The 10,000-nt window shown below is 38.1% G+C and overlaps 1 protein-coding gene across 3 annotated transcripts in view; it reads right to left on the reverse strand.

The window, feature by feature from the left end:
• LOC135214466 (uncharacterized) overlaps window positions 1–10,000 on the reverse strand; it is a 422,924-nt gene that overhangs the window by 345,904 nt on the left and 67,020 nt on the right. The gene's annotated exons all lie outside the window — the stretch shown is intronic.

A 10,000-nucleotide genomic window follows, 5' to 3' on the forward strand; every position in this document is an offset into this window, starting at 1 on the left:
CAACATTGCAAACAATAACAATCAATTGCGATGCCAGTGGCATAGGACAATGAGCTGTGATGCTTATATACATGCTGGAGATAATAATAAAAATAATGATAACAATCCCAATTAATTATTTTTTTAATTATGGCAAATACCTTGACATTATGAAAAGTATAAAAGACAAGAAGAACAAACGCAACAACCAGGAGTTTTTCAATTAAGGCAGTTCCTTGTTGGACGAGTGGGTTACGTGCTCGACTACCTATTCGGTAGTCCAGAGTTCGATTCCCTGCTCTGCCAACGTCGAGTCAGAGGAATTAATTTCTCCAAATTATGTGGTTCGGATCCCACAATAAGCTGTAGGTCCGTTGCTAGGCTACCAACTGGCTCCTAGCCATGTAAAAATATCTAATCCTTCGCGCCAGCCCAAGGAGAGCTGTTAATGAGCTCAGTGGTCTGGTTAAACTAAGATATACTTACTTTCTCTTTCAAATGAGGCAAATATATCGTAACAATAACAACATGACGGAAAGCATTTAGGGAAACGATAAGAAAGCAAAAACAATAATAACGAGAGTAATTCTTTTTTTAAAATGCCAGAACGCCATCAATAACCGTAACAACGACCATCACGTGACAGGTTTACACACGCGCACGCGCAGTGAGGCCCCCAACTCAGCCCCCAATCACCCGGGACAAGAAAATTGGCCCAAATTAACAGGTGAATCGAAACGATCTAACGAGCACCTCCTTTCAAAGGCGCCAAAGCGCATTTTTGATCTCCACCTCCTTTAACCTTCATCTCGGCGATGCCCCATGCCCATATTAGGTGGCCTGTGGCCCTTCCCAAATTTGGGAAAGGGATTGCCGAGGCTCCGGGACTAGATAGAGATGATTCAGACTTTGGAAGAAAGAAAAAAAAAAAAAAAAAAAAAAAAGTTAGGCTACAAGGCATGCTCGTTGGTATAGTACTAAGGCCGCCTTCCTGGTGTACTAAGCAAACTTGTTTACGTGGCTCATTTAGACGGAAAACAAAGAGGCATTTAATGAATGTTAACATTCGATTACTTGAGAATGATTTTACCTCCCCGGTAGGGGAGGTAGTGCCGTCTGTGCAACTCAAGCGGTACACTGTAAGTAGGCATTACTTAAGGTTCTTAGAAGCGTCACTTCGGCCTCTAGCTGCAACCCCCTTCCATTCATACTACTGCACCTCCATTTATATTCCCCTCCCATCTAGTGCAAGTGCTTAGAGGTTTTCATCTCGTTGCATCTTTCAACCCTTTCTTCTCTACAGTTTCCTTTTCAGCGCTGAATGACCTCATAGGTCCCAGCGCTTGGCCTTTGGCCGAAATTTAATATAATATATAATGATAATTAATTTACCTCGTGATCTATATCGTTTAAAACAAGTAATATGTCTCCTTAGCTCTCTTCTCTTCTTCTCTCTTCTCTCCTCTCCTTCTCTCTCTCTCTCTCCACACAACACACACAAAACACACACATTATATATATATATATATATATATATGTATTATATTTATATATATAATATATCTGTATAAATATGTATATATATATACATATATGTGTGAGTGTGTGTTTTCGGTATGTATATATGTATACAGTAATAATATATATATTATTAATATATATACCTATATATATATATATTCATAATATATTGGATGTGTATAATATATTAGTATATACATATATATATATTGTGTGAGTGTGTTATGTGTGTATGTGTATATTATATTATATATATGTATATATATATTATATAAATACATTAACTATTAATAATATATATATGTGTGTGAGTGGTGTGGTTTGTATGTTATATAATGTATACATATGTATATATATATATATATGATATATATACATATCATATATATATATGTATATATAGCCTCTTTTATAGCACAATATTACCGGTAACATAAGAGACTTAAGAAATCAAATTATCCCCCATCATCCTTTAGTATTAAATGGATGCATAATCTAGTGTCCTGAAACCTACAGAATCCTGCGTGATCGCCGTCAACCTCCCAGACGGTATAGGACAAGTAGCAGAAACAAGTCGCCAACTCGAATGTGACATTCTCTCCCTTTCTGTGTGTTCCCGAGTCATGTGACCTGCGGGTTAGTTATGACCTTTTGGCACTTATGCCTTTCTCGGTCGCTTCAAAAGAAAAGAGATAAAAAAAAAAAATCGGTGACTGGGCTGCAGCTTTAGGGAAGCCCTTCTCGGAGAGTAACTTTTCTGTTTTCAGTTCATTTTGCTGTGACAATTTTCGGAAGGAGGAAAACTCTTCCCCTTCTCAGGAGGAACCTTTCCTCACTCGTCTTGCTGCTGCTGCTGCAGCTGCCTTGTTCTTCTACTCCTTGAGCTGCCGGAGTCCCAGTAAGCATTTTTCCCAAAAGTGGGTCCTGGGAAATCGAACACGAGTTCTTCCGGCTGAGTTGAGAGCGTTTACTACTCACTGCGCTACGAGGCCAGACCGACATTGTTTGTTTGTATGGCGTTTTTACGTTGCATGGAACCAGTGGTTATTCAGCAACAGGACTTCCGAACCACGTCGAGAGTGACCTTCCATCACCAGAAATACACATTTCTCACTCCTCAATGGAATGGCCGAGAATCGAACTCGCGACCACCCAGGTGGGAACGCCATCACCATACCAACCACGCCACTGAGGCGCTAGACCGAGATTGTGAACACACGTGAAATAAACGGAAATGGTGCTATTCTCGGGAAAAGATTAGTTTAGGAAATGCTTTTGGACCACTCGTTATATTATATAATGTTGATATGGACAGCGTTCTGATTACCTGCAACGATTTCATTTGCTGTTCATTAACTCGAGTTGTCGCATGAACTTCAAATAATAAAATGACCCTCACCTCTCTGAATTCGGTGGAGTTTTCCCAACTTATTTTAGTCATTTGTCATCATCCAGATCCTTTATTAATGCATTGAAAGACCTGAATCGGTTTTCATAAGAAAGAATTGAGCAGTTCCTAAGAATGCGTATCTACACTAGAGACAAAAATTAAATAGAATTTCAATTTCTTTTGATGTCACTTTATATTAGACCTGCTGTCCTCCACTAGATATGTTTGAGTTTCTCATTCGCACGATAATAATAATGTTAGCAAAATAGAATGTTTAGTTGCTAGAAAGAATAAGAGGCCTGATATAGACTCATGCACTCTGCTCTGCCAGTGAGAGTGGCTTGATGCACATTCCACCCTTCCACAATCGAAATCCATCCACAACTTTCGAGAAATCTAGACAGACAGACAGTCAGACAGACAAGACAGATACGGGTGAATACATCATCCAGTTGGCAGAGGTAACTATGTACTCCATATAAGGCTTCGCACTGATCTCCGGGAACCTGGTAACACCTGGTTACGTCATGACCCTTTCATTTATCTGGCTATTATTGTGGTTTATGCAACTGGGAAAGAATAGGGCTTACCAATGTGATATGAGTAATGTAACCATGAAATGAATTGGTGTGTCATTATTGCCATGCGTCAAATATCACTGTTGGTGAGGGATTATCGTACTGTCAGGCATCATTCTCATTCTATCCAACACTTTGGGTTTGAATTGCTCCCATAATTTAGAACATGGAACTTCGAATAAGGCAACGCAGTAGGTAGGACCATGATAGGGACAGAAAATTTCGGTGAGTCGATTCAAGTTATCGTGGTACTTCCCTGTGTCCCTTTCCTAACCCTCACATATGGAGCATATATATATATATATAGCGTATATATATATATATATATATATATATATATATTATATATATACTATATATATATATATATATATATAATATATATATATATATATATATATATATATATAATATATAATATATATATTATATATATATATATATATATATATATATATATATATATATATATATATATATATATATATATGATCTATATATATATATATATATATGTATATATTATATATTATATATATATATATATTATAACTTAAGAGTTTAAAAAACCAATGAAACACATTTGTAATTTACATAGTGTTCAGCATAGGCCTTTCTACTTCACATAGAACACTTGGTTTACAGAGGAAAAGACATCCATATACATATGTATACATATACATTCCAGTATACACATACATGTACAAGTGAAGACAATTACTACGTAACATCTACTAACAGCAGACAAAAATTGAAGGTAATTTATATAATCTTGTCATCAAAATGGCACACACAGGTAATAAGTCAAATGTTCCAAGAACTATTTTATGCTCTGCGGGAGAGCAGGTTCTGCATTTTTTTTTTTTTTTTTTTTTTTCAGTGGCATCGGGTAATCTATCATCCCAGGGGAAGGACTGATAGTGTCATGGCGAGGGAACAATGGGCAGTCATTTCCCTGTGACAATGGCTGATACCACAGGTATCGCTCTCTCACAGTATTATACTTTCAAGTATTGTTTCATGTGAAAAGATTGATTACATGTTTTAACTTATTTGCATGTAATGTTCGCTCACACACACCAACACACACATATATATATATAGCTATATATATGAATGTCTTTTACTGTAATACAACAGTATAATATGAAGATAAAAGGCCCATAAAACACAATTTGAACGTTGCAACCACATATTTCGTGCACTTCCTTCTGTGCTCCTGATCACTGGTATTAAACGTGATCAGGAGCACTGAAGGAAGTGCTCGAAATATATGGTTGCAATGTTCACGTAGTGCTTTACAATTATGGGCCTTTTAACGGCATATATATAAGAATATATATATTATATATATAATCATATATATATATATATATATATATATATATATATATCTATATATATATATATAACTTTTCCCGTTAGATAAAATGGCTCAAAGAGTGTGTTGAATTTTTCTTCTGTAGCAGTGGACTAAAAACTAGGTATACCTGATTCGCTGCTTAAGTGAACAAGGTTGAGTTAAATATAAAATTTAGGCCAAAGGCCAAGCACTGGGTTCTATGATGTGATTTAGCGCTGAGATGAAACTAACAATAAAAGGTTCGAAAGGTGTAACAGGAGGAAAACCTCACAGTTGCACTATGAATAAAGTGTTAGGAGAGGGTGGAAAGTCAGATGAAGAGAGAAAAAGAAAGGAGGTACAGTCAAAGGAACGAAAGTGGTTGCAGCTAGGGGCCGAAAACACGCTGCAAAGAACCTTAAGTAATGCCTACAGTGCACCGCATGAGGTCCACTGACGGCACGACCCCCTACGGGATAAGTAAACAAGGAATTGGTCCTTCTGATCCTTGCTGACCTCAGCAGTGAACTATGTATACCTCTTTGTTTGCTGACTCCGGTCGGTGACAACAAGATTGGGGAAGGCACATATATCATTACAATATATAAGAGAAGGGTTCCTCCAAATGAAAGATTCTTCATACAGGAAAGGTTCTTCAATATGAAGCTAGGCTCGCAACTTCATCCTCTAAGGCCTGCATGTCATGCGACAGGCGAACACCTTACGGAGGAATAGTTGTATGTATGTATGTGTATATATATACTATATATAATATATATATATATATATATATATATATAATATATATATATATATAAATTAACTGATTCTAGAAGATGAGGGACGTGATGAATGTATACATATATATTTCGATGTTTTTCACCTTACCTCCGAGGTATTTGCCTTCTTTATATATATGTATGTATATATATATATATATATATATATATATATATATATATATATATATATATACATATAATGTCAATTACTATACAGTATGTATTTGATAAATCATCTAGAAAGGTATAACTCATTTTTTACGCTTGTGTGTACGCACATAATATGCAATTATATTATGACTAATAAGCGTTACTTTGCCATTTCGGGTTGTTGAAGTGAAATATTATTGCTGCATCCCATCATTTTCCAGCTGTGAAGCCCACCACCCTCCTGCCTGCATTAACATGTAGCTTTACTCCCATTAGGAGTGAGGCCAAATACGTACTGGTGCCGCCAGTGGGTTGCATTCTAGCGCGGCCTTTTTGCCAGTGGAGAAGGACGAGGTCACCGCTCTAGTTGGTGATGATGAGCGAAATCTCTAGAGATAATCCCAATGGTCGCCCTTGATTGATTTCATTTTAGCTTTATAACGGTAGTTTAGGTTTAGGTTGAAATATATAATATATATGTATATATATATATATATATATATATATATATATATATATATATATATATATATATATATGCAGAAACTTCCGGTCGCTTTTACCAGGTATAACACGCATTTCCGAAGCTGCTGAGGTAACCTTTTTAATTGTCGAAATTTAAGTATTGCAGACGCTACTGCGTTTTTTTTTTTTTTTTCCTCCGAGTTCGAATTTGATTTGTAGCTTATATAACTGTCTGATTCTTGCATTTATAAACATATGCTCCACAAATTTTTCCGCGGCCGTGTGATTTGTTACATGACTACATCGTTATTGTTTAATCTATTTTGTTTGTTTGTACGGTGTTTTTTACATTGCATGGAACCAGTGGTTATTCAGCAACGGGACCAACGGCTTGACGTGACTTCCGAACCGCGTCGAGAGTGAACTTCCGTCACCAGAAATACACATCTCTAACCCCTCAGTGGAATGCCCGAGAATCGAACTCGCGGCCACAGAGGTGGCAGGCCAAGACCATACCGATCACGCCACTGAGGAATTTACTGTATCAAAATACACATAGAAAAAGAAACATGAGATGAAGAAAATAACCCAAGAAAAACACGAATAAACATTAAAAATGTCACAGTAGTTTTAGCTAGATAAACTTTTCTTCAAGATACAATTTATTTTGTTTTAGCTATGGTTTGCAATATGGGTAACATCAATTGAACAGTTTATCTAGCTACAACTATTTTGACATTTTTAATGTTTATTCGTGTTTTTATGCGTTATTTTCTTCATCTCATGTTCCTTTTTCTATGTGTATTTTGAGACGGTTATGTTTTCTCGCATTAAATAGAAATGATACATCGGAAACGACTGAGTAGAACGGAGATACCAGGAGATTAATTTGTCTTCATATGAGTTTTATATCTTCAAATTATTTATGCAGTTTAATTCTTATCTATATGCTGAACACAAAAAGAAAGAGAGAGAGAGAGAGAGAGAGAGAGATCTGAGGTTTCGGAAGGAAGATATTGTTTTTGTTTTGTTTGTTTGTATGGTGCTTTTACGTTGCATGGAACCAGTGGTTATTCAGCAACGGGACCAACGGCTTTAACGTGACTTCCGAACCACGTCGAGTGTGAATTTGTATCACCAGAAATACACATCTCTCACTCCTCAATGGAATGGCCGAGAATCGAACCCGCGACCACCGAGGTGGGGCGTTAATACCACACCAACCACGCCGCTGAGGTGCTGGAAGGAAGATATTCTTGTCACCTCTTGTGCTAAATTTATTCGATAATGATTGTCATTTTGTCCAATTAACAAAAAAGAAATGGAGGGGGTAAAAGTGCCATATTGCATCACTTTAATGGCAGTGACATCCCATCGTACATCCTATATCCAAGTCTTGTCAAAATCTACACAACTCCAACTCTCCACCAATATCAGCGAAAGCTTAAGTATATCTTAGGTTTTTTACCAGACCGCTGAGCTGATTAACAGCTTTCCTAGGGCTGGCCCGAAGGATTAGATTTTTTTTCACGTGCCTAGGAACCAATTAGTTTCTTAGCAACGGGACCTACAACTTATTGTGGGATCCGAACCACATTATATCAAGAAATGAATTCCTAAACACCAGAAATAAATTCTTCTGATTCCTCGCTGGCGGCCGCGGGAAACGAACTCGGTCTACTCGATTGATGGTCGAGTACGGAACCCACTCGTCCAGTGAGGAACTTCCAATATCAGCGAACTTCATATCCTTCTGATATACCTTGTGAATCAATACAGACAATCCATCATGGGAATACATTAACCTCCGCAAGACTTCGATGGCCGAAGTCATAGAGTGAGGGGAGCCTTTGAGGAAAAAGGCTCACTGGGACTTCTGCAGCTCAAGGAGTAGAAGAACATGGTAGCAGTAGCAGCAGCAGTAGCAAGTCAGTGAGGAAAAGTTTCAAGAGGAGTCGAGGAGTTTTCCTTCTGTCCAAAAGTGTCACAGAAAAGGGAATTGAAAAGAGAAAAGTTACTCTTTCAGAAGGGCTTCCCTAATTAGTCTTGTCATCCACGTTTTTATTTTTTAGTTATTTATCTATTTATTTATCTATTTTTTGAGGAGACCAAGCGAGGCATAAATGCCAAAAAGTCATAGCTAACAAGCACGTCAGATGGCTCGGGAACAAAGAAAAAGGGAGAGAACGTCGCATCCGAGTTGGCGACTCGATTCTGCTACTTGTCCTATACCACCTGGGAAGTTGGCGGCGATCACGCAGGATTCTGTAGGTTTCAGGACACTGGATTATGCATCCATTTAATACTAAAGGATGTCGGGTATAATCTGATTTCTTAAGTCTCTTATGTTACCGGTAATATGGTGCTATAAAAGAGGCTTTATATATATATATATATATATATATATATTATATATATATATATATATATATATACATTGCACTGAATGAGGTGCACTGACTGCACTACCCTCCTACGGGGTATGGGTATATCTGTCGACATTCTGTTGCTTAAACTCATTCTCCGTCCCCACGGTCATTATATTAATTTCTCGTACAGCTTTCGTTATTCCTTCTCTCCTCCACTCCCCATATCTTGCCTTCCACCCCTTATCTCTCTCCCTTCTTTCCCCTTTCTAGCGCCCTCCACCTTAATCTTCATTTCTCTTCCTCCCCTCACATCGTCTTTTATAATGGAGTGTCTCTCCTGGTACCTCGCCATCGTCTCATTTCCCAGCGGACGAGAAACAACCCCCAAGTGGGAAAGAGAACTGGACCCTTCCTTCCTTCACCTGACAAAACTCACCCTTAAAACTCTCTCCCACAACCTCCTTCCAAAACTCTTTCAAAGCTGGAGCTGGATCCTCTACACCAAAACTCGACTCGGACCCAAACTTACCCGGATTCCTCACCTCTTGACCAAACCTCACTCTCAATCTTCCAAAACTCAATTTACGGACTTATTCGAGAAAACTCACCCCAGACCCAACCACACCCCTACCCCCCCGGGCCTATTAAAAACTCAGCTGAAGCCTCCCACTTCTTCTCAAAAACTGAGCTTGTGGCTAACGCTTGGTTTGACCCAAAAATAACACATGTTCCATTCCTCGTGTTTAAAAAACTCCCTCCTTCAAGAAAAGTTTTACTATTGATGTTGAATTGCGATCTCATTTACCTCTATGCTAACAGAGGGTCACAAGGATTAGGATGTCTCAAAGGCTTATTAGTCCACCCGAGGAGACATCGTGTGTTCACTTATCTCTAGGAGAGAGAGAGAGAGAGAGAGAGAGAGAGAGAGAGAGAGAGAGAGTTATAATGATTATGATGTCTCAAAGACTTTAATATTAGTCCATCCGAGGAGACATCGTGTGCTCACTTATCTCTAGGAGCAGGTTCCACTGTTCATTCACAGTGTCCTAATGATTTTGTCTAGCTTTCTTTTAAACTCTTCCACACTGTTGCTGTTTACAATTTCTGGTGGCAGTTTATCCCACGTGTCACATGTCTTGTAGGTAAAGGAGTTCCCAAAATGGGATGTGTTATATCTCTTCAGTGACGTTCAGTTCCAGTTTCCACGGTAACTGCCCACGCAAACCAGCAAGCAGACAAACAAATACTCCACAAACAAACAAACATAAGAAGAGAGGCGAGAGAAGCGAGCGGGTTAAGTAGTCCACACGGACCTAATAGCCGTTAAATCATGAATTCCGAACCTTAATTGGCATTTCCAATACGGGCCCAACTTTCAGAATTAATTACTGCTCGGACATTAGGCTCTCTCTCGAATACATACG

The sequence above is a fragment of the Macrobrachium nipponense genome, chromosome 45 (genome assembly GCF_015104395.2).
Source record: "Macrobrachium nipponense isolate FS-2020 chromosome 45, ASM1510439v2, whole genome shotgun sequence".
Classification (NCBI taxonomy): domain Eukaryota; kingdom Metazoa; phylum Arthropoda; class Malacostraca; order Decapoda; family Palaemonidae; genus Macrobrachium; species Macrobrachium nipponense.